The sequence below is a fragment of the Anas acuta genome, chromosome Z (assembly GCF_963932015.1).
Source record: "Anas acuta chromosome Z, bAnaAcu1.1, whole genome shotgun sequence".
Lineage (NCBI taxonomy): Eukaryota > Metazoa > Chordata > Aves > Anseriformes > Anatidae > Anas > Anas acuta.
In genome coordinates this window covers 42,656,659-42,673,622 of record NC_089017.1, presented here as the reverse complement: position 1 = coordinate 42,673,622, position 16,964 = coordinate 42,656,659, and the positions used below count along the sequence as shown (strand labels likewise).

Sequence of the window (16,964 nt, the reverse complement as noted above, 5' to 3'; positions counted from 1 at the left end):
TACGGTATTGGTTGAGTTCATGTGCTAGGTTTCGTTAATTCTTAATGCAGTTTCACCCATGACACAGGCACAATGACTGCACTTTGCAGATACCATCAGCAACTTTATGTGTATTGTAAAAACACTGTTGTACTGAAGACACTCAAATATCGAGTAAAAAAATCTTCTTGTTGAGTTTACAACATTCCTGCAGATATTTACACATCAGTGGTTTCAGTGTGTACAAATCATAGGGAACAAGTTTTCCTCACCCCACCCACAGATCCCATCAAGTGTAACCTCCACTGAGGAAAATTAACATATTTTCAAGCTTAAGGACCCACCACATTTCTAATAACAGTCTTCATAACCAGTAGCAAGCAACACAAAAATGTAAGTACAAATTATTTTTCTTTCCTGTTTTTGTTTTTTTTGTTTGTTTTATTGTGCTTTGTTTTTAAGTCTTAATAGATTGTATTCATTGACCTCAGATTCATCGGCACATTTTACATGATTTGGAGGAGAGACTTCTGTTATCATAGAGCTGGATCTTTAAAGGGGTGAACATTGTGATGCTCAGTATTGAAAGTCACTGTCCTATGTTAAGTGCATGGCTGCATAAACCTGGAAAAATGGGCTTAAACTACTTCTGACTTTTTCCTGTTCTGATCTAATGTTATCTCAGGTAGGGTGTATGGAGCATTTATGAAGCAGGCAGCCCACAGCAGCTGCCAGAGGCAGACATTTGACCACTGCTGAGTTCTAAAAATCCCAATATCAGGTGCAGGCATTCTCTGAAGTCTTAAGTTACATAAGAGAGGGCCCAGATCACTTCCGGGTAGGAGGATGGGCACAAAAATGTACAGTAAGCCCCACTTCACTCACAGGGAGGAGGCCTGAAGCAAAGAGCAGCAGGATTATTGCAAGTCACCCACTGGAGCTCCTAGCTCAAATGTAAGGAAAAAGTCTGGGACACTCTTCAGCAGTTCTCTAGTAAGCAGAGGACATTACTCCACTTGCTTCTCCTCTTTATAAGCAGAACATGCCTCGAAAATATCTAGGGAAAATGGAAAAAGAAGGTCTATTTTGAAAACTCTTCCAAGCACTATAATATGAACATATTTTTATGTTGGAGTTAAAATGTAATGGTATACACAAAGTCCTTCCACAAGGAGGATGTTGAGTTTAGGAAGGTGTTAGTTTACTCTTTGGTCCTCACAATCAGATCAAAATGCCTTAAGCAAATAACACAACATATGGTTGAATAGCCCAAAGCATACTGATACGTTGTTGCCACAAAGACCCCACATATCCGGGAATACATCATTTCTATGGCATTTCTATGGCCTTCTATGGCATTGGCAATGTGGGCAGAGGCTGATTGGAGTTGTCTTTGGTAGAGAATCACAAAAGCATTCTTCAAAACCAGTGCTCGGAAAACATGTTTGATTTTTGAGCATGGTAAACACTGATCTGGGTGGGACTGATCATGTAGGAAGGGAGCAGATGGCACTGGGGAATCCTGGCAGGGACAAGATCACATGCTAATGAGTCTTTTTAAAAACAAGGAGACTGGGAACAGGCAGATGGAGCAGTGTAAAGGCTGAGAGTAATATGGGCAAAGGGGGCTTCATTTTAATTACTAATTTTTTAATTGAGAGTATTAAAAACATGAATCAGGTGGGATTGGGCAGCTGTGAAAGGACATCTGGGACAGGATAAAGGATGGCAGAGATCTGGGAAGAAAAAGAGGGCAGTGCTTTGTGAGGGCGCTTGACAGCAGCGCGTCATATCTACCCAGGCCTGGAAGCCAGCTGGGGACCTCTCCTCTGCCTTGAAGATGCATCATTTATCCCCTGGGTAAGTATCCGTCCTGGACCAACTGTAGATAGTGCCACTCAGAAAGTGCTTCTCTTCTGCATGTGTCACAAAGCAGTCAGTGCCATCCTCCATGCAAATGTTACTCCCATGTGTTCTGTGCATCTCAGCTTCCCTGCAAGAGAAGCACAGGAAAAAAGGACGATGTTATGATCATGTTCTCTTTCTGGTTTTTAACTTTTTGCATTATTCAAAGGCTCTGTTGAGATACCTTGTCTAATACTCAGTGCATATTATTTATTATTGTTTATGCAGTACACTTACTTTCTATGTTTATTTAGATTTTTTAAGTATTTTCAATCAAATTTAGTGATCTGAACTGCTAGTCATGCTGACAGATATTAAAATTGAAATGTATCTTCTACTTGAAAAAATTTCAGGTTTGTTTTAGTTGTGATTAAACAATAATCTTCTTAAAAGACAGAATCAGGACAAAATATGTTGGCCAGCACAGACAACAGGGAGTGTCAACGTGATTTCTTATGGCTGAAATTCAGATGGCTCTAAAACTCAAGAAGCTTGTTAATATGTAGCATATTCATTTAATGTTACATATTCCTTTCTGTTTAAAGAACAGAAAATAAACATTATAAAAATGGTGAATAACAATACATTTTTTTTCTTAATTATATTATTTTTGCTGTTGATTACAGTAATTTTAAAATAAAAATAAAGTAGTTTTTAGAGCACCACTCTGACATGATTTCTATGAAGTGATGTATAGGCAGAGACTTTAGAACTCAGCAAGACGCAGAAATCACATGGCTGTCAGGTATGGCACAAAAGCTCATGCATGTTCAGATTTTGTAGTTATACAGATATATATTCATATAGGGTAAGGGGGACAGTCATCAGTTACTGTTAGTGTTACTATCTGAAGGGAGTCTTATGAATCAGTTAAGGACACTTAAGCTTGAGTAATTCCTTTTTCGCCCACATAGTAGTGATACACGTTTTCAGCCAGGCAGAGTAAAATGATGTTTAGCCATTGCAAGTTGATAGACACATACGTTTTTTTTTCATTTAGGGACCATGTTTGTTTCTGACACTATCACTTTTGGCAGTAACATAGCTTCTCCTTATTTGAAAATGTTTTCATTTATAACATAGTCAGTAAGGAATGGGAATTCACTTGTCGCAAGGTGACACAGACTGTGTACCCTCAACCAAAACATCTTTATAAAATATTCAAACAGTTGCACTTAAGGGGTATAAAACATTGGCCCAACTAAGGAGACATTTGTAAAAAATAAAAAATAAAATAAAATAATGTCAAGATTTGCTCAGAGTCTTCAATACAAATCACATGATCAAATAGATACAGCAAGTTCTGCATTCTTCGTTTTTGACTGTGTGTTAACGTCTTGCTGTCCCATCATTTTCCAATTCATAAAGTCCTGAATGTTACAATAAGACCTGAGAAGCATAAAGAAAGACACTGCCCTGTTCTCTCTATGTTTTAGAGTATATTTTGTGGAAAGAGTTATTGAAGCTATGCTTTATAATAATTCCTCTTCCATCTTCACCCTCAAAGCACACCCCCTGAAAAACTAAACATAAACCAGATCAGGCTGTTTTATTCACATACATGCAGACTACATGTGGTCCGGGAATAAGTGACACACAGTTCATATTCTGTCTCATCTCTTCTAGCTGTCTATGGTATCCTGCCTGCATCCTTTGTTTTACACAAATAGGCCAAGCATGGCTGTCTGCCCAGCAGGAGTCATGCCTAGTTAGGTCTTATTGCTTAACAGCAGTTTTCATAACAGGCCATAAAAATTAAAGTGGCAGCCATAATAGCACTGCATGGGGTCAGAGTGCATCAGCTTTTTGGCCCCAGTGCTAGAGGATGGATCATTGACAACAGTGGAAGTCAGGTTTTTGTACTACATTAGGAAGACCAATTATGCATATTATTTATGAATTCATCTGGAGTCAAGTCCCAGTTTTGCAAACAAAAATGCAAACATGTTTGCAATATCCAACCTTGACAACCACTGCCCCCACCCCCCAAAAAAAAACAAAAAAAAAAAACACCACCTCATAACTTCTTACCTAAGGTCACTATTCGTCAAACTTAAAACCAAAACACTTTAAAAAGATGTTTCTTAAAAATCTTAAGAAAAGAAACATATGGCCTGCTCGCAGTTGTACTGATTAAACTAATTCCTTGTAGGTGTCTTTCTAAGCTGTTCCTTAAAGCTGTACAATAGATTTCATAACCTTAGTATTCTAGCCTTCCACTTGAAAGTTTTTCTTCCAGCCTAAAAATCCATTGCACTCTTGAAGTTTGATATCAGACTCCTCTCCAGATTAATTTAATTTGAATTTATTAGTTGTTTTCTGTTTTTCAGAAGTAGATTTATTATTTATTTTTTTTTACAGTTCTGATAGTTCTTGTTTCTCTCACATGATTCTTGTATTAATCCATATATTTCTTGCAATGCAACATACAAAACTAGATAGTTTGCTGGTCAGGAGCTCCCAAATTGATATCCCAGAAAAGCTACTAGATGCTTGCTCTATTCTATCACTAAGGGCATAAGTGAAACTCTTAGCAGTCATAGAGCCAACGCAGATCCCTGAAATCCTTCCATACTTCCTTCCATTCACCAACAATTTTCTCTCCCACAAAATTGCAGTTTGGTTATGATTGACCTAGTACTTCTGCACTCATGTGATGTTTAGTGGAGACTATAACTCTCTAGCTTGCCTTTGGAATATTATATGAGATAGTGCCAAAGTCTGCACTTAAAATCTGTCACAGCTATCACTTCTCACCAATGCACAAACTCTGTTACCAGTTACAATTTTAAAAAATTCATCCTATTTATTATTTGTAACTTTATTATGTTGTGGGTGTTCCTTCACTACTGTCCTTTATTTGTTCCATTGTTTTTCTTGAAAAACTAGCAAAAAAAAAAAAAAAAAAAAAAAAAACAACTTTTAATGTCTAGCCTTTGATTCTTGAAGAGCATTTTAATATTGCTTCGTATGGTTATAAATAATAAATATGCAAATCCTGCAAGAAAATCAGTAGAAAGTTTATGATAAACTAATTGCAAATTTTGATTTTACAGTGTCAGACTGGTCATCAATAGGTGATGCTCAAGAATTAATTTCTTCAAAGCAGTCTTGCTATTTTCATTTATATTATAGAATTAGCTTAATTGCTTGTTTGTTTGTTTCCAGCCACAAAGCACATTTACTTTTGCAATTCTACAGTTGCCAGAATAGTCTTTCATTGGTTAGAAATACTTTTTTTTTTTTAGATTTGGATTTTATATGAATGCTTTTTTGTTGGTGGTGGAGATTTTTGTTTTGTTTTATTTTTCACAGTACTAATTCCATGTCCCTATTTTAAGCCAAACACACTTTGATTACCAAAAAATACCTCATCCATATGAATTTAGAGTTACTTCAGAGATGTTATGAGGATAAATAATATTGACTTTTATTCACAGGGAGCAGCAAAACACTCAGAGCAGCTTCAGAAAGTAAATATGTGCTTTGGACTACTTTTACATTTTTATTTTTTTTCATTAAACTGGTGACAATACAAGGACTATCCACATCCTATCTAGGTCACATGAGGTAAGGTGTCAGGTCAGTCAAGTTCCACATCCCAAGAGAAGAAATGAAGTGGAAACTCAATAAACCTCAATTTGACAAGACTGCGTTAATGTTACCTTAAGCAAACACCAGTGTCCCACACACTCCACATTTTGGGGAAAAAGGATTCCAGTCTCAGTAACCTTAAGCAAAATGTATTAGGAATTTAAAACCTGCCAAGACAACCTGAAAAGTCACCTTTGATGGATAAAAAGGAAAAACATAAAACTGATTTTATTTGGTTAATTTTCACGGGAGAAAATTCCTTTTTACTTTTCTGCTCTGCCATTTATCTGTTTTCTGGATGACGAGGGATTTACATTGATTGCAGTAAGAGCCCTCATCTGATTTAAGTCTCACAGGGGCTTTACAGCATCCCTCCACTGCCCTGTTTCCTCTTTCTCCCTTCGCCTATATTTCTTCTATAGTACAACATCATGCACCATGGCACTGCAGGCATCAAGCTGCATAGTTCTCACCCTGTTACTATGGAACCAGTGCTGTCTTGGGTGAACACTAAGGAAATCCTGAATCCTGACATTTTCTTGGTATTAAATCTGCAGTGGGCTATTTTAATTGATGTTTATGCTAGTGCTGCTTTTCTCTGTCCTTCTCTCAGACGGTTAGTGTTAAGGCAGATGGAAGTTTATTCTCTGTCTGCCTGGTCTTTTTACAGAGTGCAAGGGAGAGTACTGCTGGAGTAGCCTCAGCATCTGCCCCAAGGGAATAGACTGTGCTAGCTGGCACTTTTCAGAAATGCCACTGGAGACTCAACAGACAGCATTATGCCTCCTCCCCTACCAGGAACTGAGATCCTCTTTCATGAGAAGAGTATTAAGTATGTTCTCTTACTTGCTGGCCCAGACACACATCAGAACCAAATAACAGGTTATGCTGCAGTCAACAGTCTGCTGACATAGCTATTTAATGCTAAGATATGTTTTTCTTGCTTTGTGTTTTCCCCCTTCTGAACACAGCTTTTGTGGAAAAGCCCTCAGTCACGTCCTGGGATCTGTTTACCTTCTCAAGTAACAGATGCATGAAATTACATGGATCAATGTGATTGATTAATGCTTTAGTTTTTCATATCTGTAATGTTTGGTACATGCAGTACAATTCTGAAGACTGTGAAGAAGAACAAGAAAGATGGTAAGTGGGAACACCATGCACTACTAGAGACAGAGGGACTAAAAAGGCAGCAGAAAGGAAAACTTTGATGTCAGTATTTATCTGGCACAAAATGCTGCATTCTAGTCAACAGCCAATATCTTCCGTACTGTCTTCATTGTTCATTGTTACGCTATTCCATCAGAACCCATGTGGTCTTTAATACCCATTGTTTTAAGTTGTTGAAGACAAACACAATTTATCCATATTCTCTCAAACAGCAAAATGCGTGAATAGGACTGAGCTGAGAAACTTGACATTGTCTTATTTAAATATCAAAATTAACATTATTGAAGTTATTTTACCTATTCTTAGATCATGTTTAGCATTAGCAAAATCAAGGCCATGAAACTTTTAACAGCAATAAAGTTTTTTAAAAGCTAAGAAGGTTTTGTTGGAATAAAAGTTTGCTTTCATCCTACCTGCTAATAGCTGACACACATCTCTTCTGCCCTTAACACTTGCCTCTCTTAAATCATTCCCCTGTTATAGCTACAATAGCATTAGCAATACATGTTTGAAAATGGTCCTTTGGAGAGCTTGCATAGTGTATCCTGATACACTATATGTTGTTGTCACATGCCAATTGGTCATCAAATATATGTAAACACTCTCTCTCTAAGTGCAATTATAACACTTCTCAGTAATCCAGAGAACCTAAACATCAGAGCAAGCAATTTAAAATATCCTACCCAATCCCTTACTTCCAAAAATCCACAGTTGAATGTGCACAGCCACAAATGCATTCATGAATTTGGCTAACATTTCAGCTGCACTTAAACTAGGTTCAAAAGAAACACTTGTGTTCATTAATGGGAATACTACTATGACTTACCAAATAACTTGGGTTAAGGAGTAAATCCCTCCTAAGAGTGCTGAGTAATTATTCTGGGAGAGCGCTCAGTTTGCATAGGCCAGGAAATAAAGCAGGTCTTCACTGGCAGCAAACCATGAGTGATCAACTGTACCAGGTAAACTTGTATGCACAATTTTCTAAGTTAAAAAAAAAAAAATGTTCATCTTAAGTCTCCTTAAAACAAGTGGAGGAGAGTACATCTGCTTACTCAGCTCAAATATAAAAGACCTATCTACCAGTCCTCACAGCACAAATAGTATCTCTCACACCCAGCAAAGAATGATACCAATGCATACTAGAGCTTCCACCTCTCCCTCCTTGCTCAAAATCAATTGTAACACACTTCTGACACACACCGTGGCCTTTCTGGAGGTCACGAGATTGTGAAGTGCTAAATTCCTGTTACTCAAACTTGGCTTTGACACTGCCCGACCGTTGATATACAATACCTGCTCTGGTACACCAGAGAGTCAGCATGGCACCATCCTTATCATTGCTTGTTTGCTATAACCCCAAGGCAGGGCTTAACTGGCCACAAGCATTTGCTTTCACAAAACATTGTACAGATATGTCTGCCTGTCTGTATTCTTCCCTCCTGCAGTTTTATGAAGCAAAAAATTCCACATGTAATTTCAATTTATGTGTGATTGAGAGTTTTGTTTGTTGTTGTTGTTGTTGTTGTTGTTGGTTGGTTGGTTGTTTTCTTAGTTGATCTGTCAAATCAGGTGAATTTTCAGTTTCTTATTTTTTGAACTTTGCCTTACACGAGACTTAAGGAAGGGTAATGACTGAATGTTTACCTTTGCATGATAGAACTCCCAGCAATCCCAAGTTATCTGAATGAAGTCATTCTCAAATACATAGAGGAGAATCTTGCTTCCAGTTACACCATACAGAGGCACATGTAAAAATATGACAAGGTGACTTTTAGTTTAATTTTAGTATAAAGCATAAGTTTATTGCATTACTAATGTCCAGGTATATCTCACTGACAAACAGCAGCAGCACAGCTCATTAATTTGGCTAAGGAGATTGTAATTTCCAAAACAATATGGGTACTGTATCTTTAAAGTTTCTTCAAGTTCTCTGTGTTTGCTGCCAGTACTCAAATACCCCTGAAATGTCTGTAGTGGGATGATTTGCTGTGCCTTGCCAGAGTAGGAAAAGAATTTGAAGAAGGCTTTTTGGCACAGATTCAAGTTAAAAACATATTTCTTACATGCAGTATCTCAATTCCCTCCATGATTAACAAACCACATTTAGCATATGCTTCTGATGCTCTGAATATGTTTCTGAAGATGTGGTCATAACATTTTTTATACTCTTAGGAAATAATGAAGACGTTAGGTCTAGTGAAAACTGCCATATTGGATCTCCTAAATTTCAACAAGATCAAACCTTCTCCCTTGCAATTTTGGGAGTATGTCTTCTAAGTTTTATGGGGAATACTGATAATTATGTCATGTAAAACTTACAGCTTTGTATCCAGTGACAGTATATCTTGTAATAAGGGGAAGTACACGTGATTTTTACTGGATTTTTACTTTACAAAAATAATAATAATAATCAAAGTGACTTCAGATTTAACTAAGAATAAACACAAAACAGAAAAATATATTTCAGAACTCTGGATATATGTAGATCCCAAAGCTGTTTTCCTTTTCCCCCTGTAAACTCCCCTTGGTAGGTATTAAATAGAATCAAGCATGTGCAAACCTTAAATTTAGCTCATCTGCTATCACAACAGCTGAGCCGCTCCATAGAGGGGCAGGTGCCGTTGATGATATACACATTTCTGTGCTCAGAGCTATGCTCACAGAAAGCATATACTGTACATTCCAATTTCATGATGACACAGCTGTACCCCAGCATAAGCATTTCTGGGCTGTGGATGTCTCTCATCTGCCAGGATTCCTGGTGCCCACAAGCCCTGGCTGGAGCTGGCAGTGTCACCAGCAGAAAGGGCAAGATGGGGTGCTGTATTCCCTTACAGTATTTTTAAGTGCACAGCCTCACCATTCCTGACAACCAACCAACCATAAAATTCATAAATGAATGGATAAAGTTCACAGAGATATCCAGAAATGTCCTCCATTTCCCTGGCATTAATTGCAACCAACTTTTCTTAGGCAATGAGCTAAGCCTGCTGCTGCCTTCTGCTTAGACCTGCATTTCCTAAAACAGGAGGAAAAAGCATAAGGTATGTTACACAGAAGGAAGCACACACAAGAACAAGGATAATACAAGAGAGGAACCAGAGTGAGGTCAGGAGGAAAAAGCACATCAGTTCTGACACAGCAGAACATTCATGACTGCTGTAGGGATGCTGCTGAAGGCACAAGAGCAGCACTTCTGAAATGGTGGATGTCACCAGCGTAATGTCACTGTCATGATGCTGTTCTGCAGAAATCTGGATGAATCTAGCCCTAGGTCTACAAGCATTTCAATGACCAAGTCATCTACACAAAGGGTACACCCTCTCACACTGAGTCATCTCACATACCCTTTCCTAGCTCTCAGCATCTCAATTTTATCTTTTGACTTAGAGCTAAACACTTATCTTTGGGCAAAGTTACTTTTGCCTCATCATATTCCTAAGGAAGGGTATGTCACCATGCAGTTGGAATTTAGATCACCTTGTCACCTCCATCACCAGTCCCCCTGCCAGAGCATGCCTCTGGAGCAAGCCACCCCACAGAGAAGGCTCTCAGCTCTTCACTACAGTAGCCATTTCACCTTTCTGTCACCAGAGGGAAGGAGAAATACCCCTCTAAAAGTGCTGCACCACATCTGCCATAGTTGGTCATGACTTACCCCTCGCACAGGCTAAGCAAAGAGTCTTCTCCACTTAGCACTCCAAAAGGATGTCATAGGAACATATTCAGCGAGGGAAAAAAAAAAAGAAAAAAAAAAAAAAAGCTGCAGAGAGTTTTACAGAGGCCATGGGAAATGCAGCGCAAGAAGATGAGAAGAAGCCTTTCAGGCTAAATATTACTCAACCCCTTGACAGGGCAAAGGAAGTAAAGGAGGGAATGCTGCATGTCAGGAGACCAGCCTCATCATAGAGCAGCAGCAGCAGCAGTTGTGCCTGCTGAAGAAGGTTATCAAGGGAAAAGAAATTCCAGCTCCAGTTTACAGCTGAGCCAATTCAGGACTTGATGTTTTAATAACCTGACTCTAGGCTAGTTAGCTGGTCTCACTGTTGCATTATAAGGAGGCTGACAGCACCTCAATGTTGGAAAAATACACTGCAGATCTTCAGTTGTAGAGAGGAGAAAGCTGAGTTAAATAAAGTTGTGGCTCCTTCAGTACCTCCAGAACAGAGCAGCCTCCCTATTTCGTTTTCAGACATAGCTGGCCTGAGCAGGATGTGCAAAGCTGAGCTGTTCTGTGAGCTGGAAAATACTCCAGAGGGGTACAGCCAAGACAGGAAAGATTAACTAGTAAAGCTGAAGATCTATAGTGTTTATTTTATTTTTGTTTTGTTTTGTTTTGTTTTACCTTATGTTTGGAGGAGGTGGAGAGTTTCTGGTACTGAATGACCTCCACAGAGGATTTAAACTGCCTCTTCTAACATTCATATTTGTTCCTCTTTGCTTTGGCCTTACGTCCCAAGTTCAGGACTCTTTTTCTTTTATTATAGCTGCTGAAAATATCATGGTCACCTGACAAAAGGGAAAAGAGTTCAAGGCAGCATACCTGGGTTTAGTTTATGTTTGACATAAAACACTGAAATGGAAGAGAATAACTCTGAACTTAGATACTGACTGTCAAGAATGCACATACTTAGAAGGCTCCAGTTTGCACATACACCTAAACCTGGTGCTGGAAATTTAAGTCTTTTTTACTTTTTTTTTTTTTAAATATCACATTTACATTTTATTTTTAAATTGCTCCTGTAAAAATGTGTCTCATAAGTTAACATTTGGGAAAATGGGCTCAAATTACAGGTGGTTTGTCTTCCCTGTAGATTAAATAAATAAATCATAACCAGAAATATGTATATATAAATATAGAGAGAGAAACGTTTATAGCACATTGCCTTTAGGGAGAAAAAATAAAATAAAATAAAATAAAATAAAATAAAATAAAATAAAATAAAATAAAATAAAATAAAATAAAATAAAATAAAATAAAATAAAATAAAATAAAATAAAATAAAATCTGCTTTTTGTTTGAGAAAGTTTTATTATTTTTAGTAATCTAAACAACAAAATCCCAACCATGCATTCATTAAATTCAGTTATACATCAAGATTTTGACTGCACTGGATTGCATCAATATTTTTGAGGGTAGAAAGTCACAGAAACTGGAAGAAGTAAAGGCGTTCCATCATTTTACTTCATTTACCGTCCTACTTTATGTTGTTTGCAGGATTTTGCTTCTCTATGGGAGTTTTGTTTATTTGTTTCTTTCCTTAAAACACAGCTACAGCTTTGTTCTTAATACTCGGAAGAGGTCTGTTGAACACCTGTGAAGGAATTTGTCAGGCAAAAACAGAAAACTCCCAGAATCCAAACCCTGCTGCTGTAGGCATGGATCATGTTTCAGTTGTCTCTTCACATTGCTAACCCAAGTAGCACTGCAACTGTGCCCTGCACTGAAGTCCAAAACTGACTTGCCTTGAAGGGCTTTTAAGGACAGTTATTAGATTTTGTTACAGGGAATTGTAAAATCCAGTTCATTTTTTGCCAGGTCCTCCCTTTGTTCACTTTTTCATTTCATCCTACTCAAGTTGTTTTCCTACCACCCTCAGCGACACAGTCCAAAAAATAAATAAATAAATAAATAGATCCTGTTGCTTATAATGGGCTCTGCAAGCACTCTGACAGTCAAGTTCCTTATTACAAGAGTTGAGGACAGCCCAGGCTAGGGCAAGGCTCTTCTCCTTCAGTGCCCCTGGGCACATGGCATGGCTTACAGATGCAGCACAGACTCCCTGGGAAGGCTTCTGGGGCTCCTTGGCACCCAAGGCAAGTGAGAACAGGCTGCTCAGTAGGATAAAGTCATCAAGGAATGGGGTTTGCTGCCTCTCTACTTCTGTGGTGGAGCCACATGGCAGCTCAGCACAAGTTCCATTTGGGACAAATGCTGGGAACAGTCTACCTATGCAACCAAGCACAGCTGCAGTTTTATTTAGATTCTGATGACAAGGATTTTTTCTCTGATATGCATTACATCCAATTTCTTTTCTAAATGCCGTTCCCAGAAGATTTTACCAAATTTTCCTCTTAGTATTTCCATGTAATTTCACAGACATATTCATTCATTTTAAATTACCAAATTACAGATAATCCACAACATAATTATTTTTTTTTAATATGCACACAAATGCATTTGCACATTTTCATATTAAAAGTGTCCCAATTATTCCTGAATTACATCTGAAGAACTTCAAATCCATTATAATTAATCTTTTCTGGCCTTTGGACTAGCACTATGATACAAATTACAATACTGGTCTGTACTCAGAAAGGTCTATAACTGTTTTAAAAGAAGTTGTGCATGTGTCGTATATGCCATGTGCTTTAAATTATAGAGGAGTTAAAAATGGAATGGAGAATATCCTGGACAATTGTTGATTTTTCATGCATATGTAGACTGCATAACTCGTCCTGGAAGAGCGAATAGAAAAAATATTTGATTCTACAGGACCTAGAGACTTACCATTCCCCAGGAACAAGAGATGTTTAAATGAGATCAACATGTCAGAATATTGTTTGCAGATTTGTTTTATCTTTTAGTCTGAGACTGCAGAAGAAGAAAGTTGTTATTGGTATGCTTTGGAAGATACTGTTTCAGAGGATCAGGTTTGGCCAAACAAGTTGTACTTGCCACATTAAAGCAGCCACTAACCACTAAGCAGCTGGCTTTTCTGTAAATTTAGTTATTGATCCCAAGGTCTTAACAAAACAGAACACCTGTTGCAATAGAATTGCAACATAAGTACTACTGTGGTATGTGTGACCAAAGCTTCTTTACTCCACACTTAATTTTTATTAAATAATCTGATGCTTATGCAAGTTCTCACATTGAAAATATTGGAAAGTGATTTTAATACATGCCTACCTCCAGCAAAATGGTTAAGCATATGCATAACTTGGTAGGCATGACAGATACTACTGATTACAAGTCTTATATGATCTCTGATATTTTTGCTGGGCACTAGATAGAAACTTCAAATGCACATGCACATACACCTCTGTATGGTGGTGGTGGCACAGACTCTGTATTTGCTTTCCTCCAAACAACCAGATCCAAAGGACAAGAACGGAATGCCAATGGCTGGTCCCTGCAAGCTCTCCCTGCAGGCCAGCCTGCAAGGCTACTCTACCTAAGAATGACTCATGCAATACAGGCAGCATACTCCAGAAGTGATTTAAAACGGCTCACTGGCATTTTAAAGAGGGCTTTGGTGTTCAGAAGACACCCACCTGCCAAAACTTTCTCCTATTATTGCAGTGAAATGTAAAGGTCCTACTCAGCATAATTGTCCCTTTTTCCTAGACCTTGCACAAATGCAAGGCATGTCTTGGAGTGCAACAAGAGAAGGACATACAAGACTAAGTGTACAGTGATAGTATCATAGCTTCAGGGAAAAAGACTGATGAAAACATGCTCACGAGGTCACTATTCTTCCCTTCTCTCTGCCCCAAAGCTGTCTCAGCTATAGCCAGACTATTCCTGACTGCTGTTTGCCCAACTTGTCCTGTAAAGCCTCTGGTGATGAAGACACTAAACTCTCCCTAGGTAAGTCATTCCATTGTTTCTCTGTCCTGGACAGGGAAGACAGACTGTTCTCTTGTTTTTCACAGCAGCCTTTTACGTATTTCAAGACCAGTTACATGTATTAGCTTTGTTAAGAACCTTGATTCTGACTGAGTTAACAGTTGGTTTATTTTTTCAGGCAGATATTGATTGCTGGCCCACGTCCTGTGTATTTTCACTCTCCTATCTTCTTTTGATTTGCCACGCTCCTTGAAGCCAGAAGTTCAGGACTCACACTTCAATCTTTACACACCCCTGTTCTCCCAAATGCACATGTTCAGCGAGCACTGCAGCGTGTGTGAAGCTCATTGTGCTGCTCACCAGATATCAGTGCAGAGGATACACAGACCTTCTCACCACCAGTGGAGGGTCCAGAGGAAATACAGCTGAATTTCAGAAACCCATCTAAGTATAACGATTTATTTTTTCTTAATAATATTTTCCCCAATTTCCTAAGCAATTCCACTGCAACAGGAACCTTAGGAAACAGCCATAGTACTTCTCAAAAGACTGCAGAAAAATTTTGAGGATCGCTTGGGCTGACACCAATGCCCACGTGAGGTTTCTAGGCTGTGGTGAAAGCACTCCTACTTGCAGACACTGCTGGCGGGATGCCAGTGCACCGAGCTGCTGGGACAGGGGCAGGGAAATCTGGACCAGTTGTGAGGCCCAGCTGTGGCTCTGCCCTCAAGCCTGGCCTTTCATGTGCAGCTGTGGGGTTTACCATTGAAGAGAAAAAAAAAGGGGAAATGTATATTAGCTTAAAACATCTTAGGAAACAGCATTTTTTAATACATTCAGTAAAACATAGAGTACACTAGAGTTTTGAAATGTTATTGTTCACACAAACACTTTCAAGGCCCTGTGTATTTGAGATATGACACAGTCAATTACTTAATCAAATGCTTTTTTCCCTGTAAAAATGAACAGTGGAAAAAAAAAAAAAAAAGGCTGAAATAAAGTTGAATAACAATCACCACTGCCTCCTTGCCATTTTCTTACCTTCAAACACTTGGGTGAAGACCTTACATAGCAGTCTCTGACCGTGCTCTGTAAGCAGTTTAGTTATGCACTAATTTTCAAAAGCTTACACTATAGGGGTTACATACATACAAAGCATATCATTACAAGCCATTTTATAACTGAACTTATCCAGACTTCACTGGAACAACCTTTCTTTGTTCAGATTATTGTTTTTAATCACATGATGAATTTTCCACCAAAGGCTGACAGTCTTCGGACACATTGCTCTCCAAAACCCATCTCCTTTGCCAGAATACAATTAATAGGAAATATACTAGCAGCCTTAATGAGACTCCTCTGCTCATCTGCAGAATTTCAGGGCCTGGATGGAGAGCACCTGGCTCAGCTCATTCCTCTATGTTTCCCCCTTCACTTTCGTTATGAGCAACATGATCATGCAGGTTATCCTCATGTCTGCTAACTCCTGTGTTTCTTCTTTCCCGGGGCTCATACCTCACCAACACAGCCAGGAAACTTCCTCTTCCTCCAAGGCAGCACCAGCAGAGGGAGTATTTAGAGCATGTAGACACAACCCCTGCTTGCTCTGGCCCATTATAAGGACTCACTGCTTGAAGCTCCTTTCAGAAATTCATCAGACAAACTAATCTTCAGCACATGGCTAAGCTCAGGAGAATAAATTAGAAGAGACTTCATGAAATACATCCCTGACTTGAAGGGGACCTTTGCTAAATCTCTCCTACAGAGCTTGGTTATGTCTACAATGGTAAGATTTTGATTCCAATTTCTTTGTGGAAAAAAATATATATATATATTACCCTTCTAATTATTGGGAACAGCAGCAACATTTTCAGTTGGAACTTATCCAAAAAGGAAGACAAACTCAGCAAGACATCTGCTTTGGAAAAGTTACTCCTTTCAGTCAGGAATTGTGCAGACCCTAAAATTTCAATTCAAGGCTTGGCAAAACCATAGAGAACAAAGTTTAATGAAAAGAAGCATGGGCAACCTCTCATATAGATGAATACTAGATTGCAATGGCACTCATTATCTCAAACAAAAGCCAGAAGTGAAGCCTGTTATTCTGTAGAATCCTGGCTTCAGCACTCAAAGGCTTTTTTAAATGTGCAAACACGTGCAATTTATATATTATATGCGCCAAAGATGTTTAGATGCATTAAAGATAAATCTTGAAGCATACCTTGTTCTGAATTCCAGTATGTACCTGTTGGCCTCAGTGACCAACCAGGTGGTGGTGATTAGTCACTGAAAACACCATTCACAAACCAGGTAATTATTCAGTGTGATCCTTTAAGAATTTACAATACAGAAACAAATTGCATGTAATTTCCTTGCTCTCAGTTTTCATATTCACCTCCTGAGTATCTCAAAGGTGACCAAAGCTGGCCTATCTCCCTGCTCACACTCACATTTTACTGATGCTTTTGCTCTCTGTCCATTTTCTACCCCTTGCATCCGTCAAGCTTATGTTATTTTCAGACACTCTCCATTATGACAAAATCCGTCAATTCTCTGACCTTTACATTGGGACCAAGAAGAAAAATGGTTGTGGAAAAACAGTGGCTTCCAGAGCTTTCACTTCTCTTTATATAGTAAGGGATCACTTGCAGCTTTCTTTTAGACTCCTTCAAATGAACAGTCTATTTTAGAGATGTAACCATCATATGAATGAAAACCACAAGGGCCTTTCAGGGTGATA

General features: G+C 38.5%; 1 long non-coding RNA gene across 1 annotated transcript; it reads left to right on the top strand.

Annotated features, from left to right (window-relative positions):
- Window positions 1-1,702: 1,702 nt before the first annotated feature.
- Window positions 1,703-15,212, top strand: LOC137848333 (uncharacterized). The gene is made up of 3 exons (XR_011091296.1): window positions 1,703-1,839; window positions 14,154-14,245; window positions 14,403-15,212. It is a non-coding gene; the product is annotated as an uncharacterized lncRNA (long non-coding RNA).
- The last annotated feature ends 1,752 nt before the right edge of the window (window positions 15,213-16,964 follow it).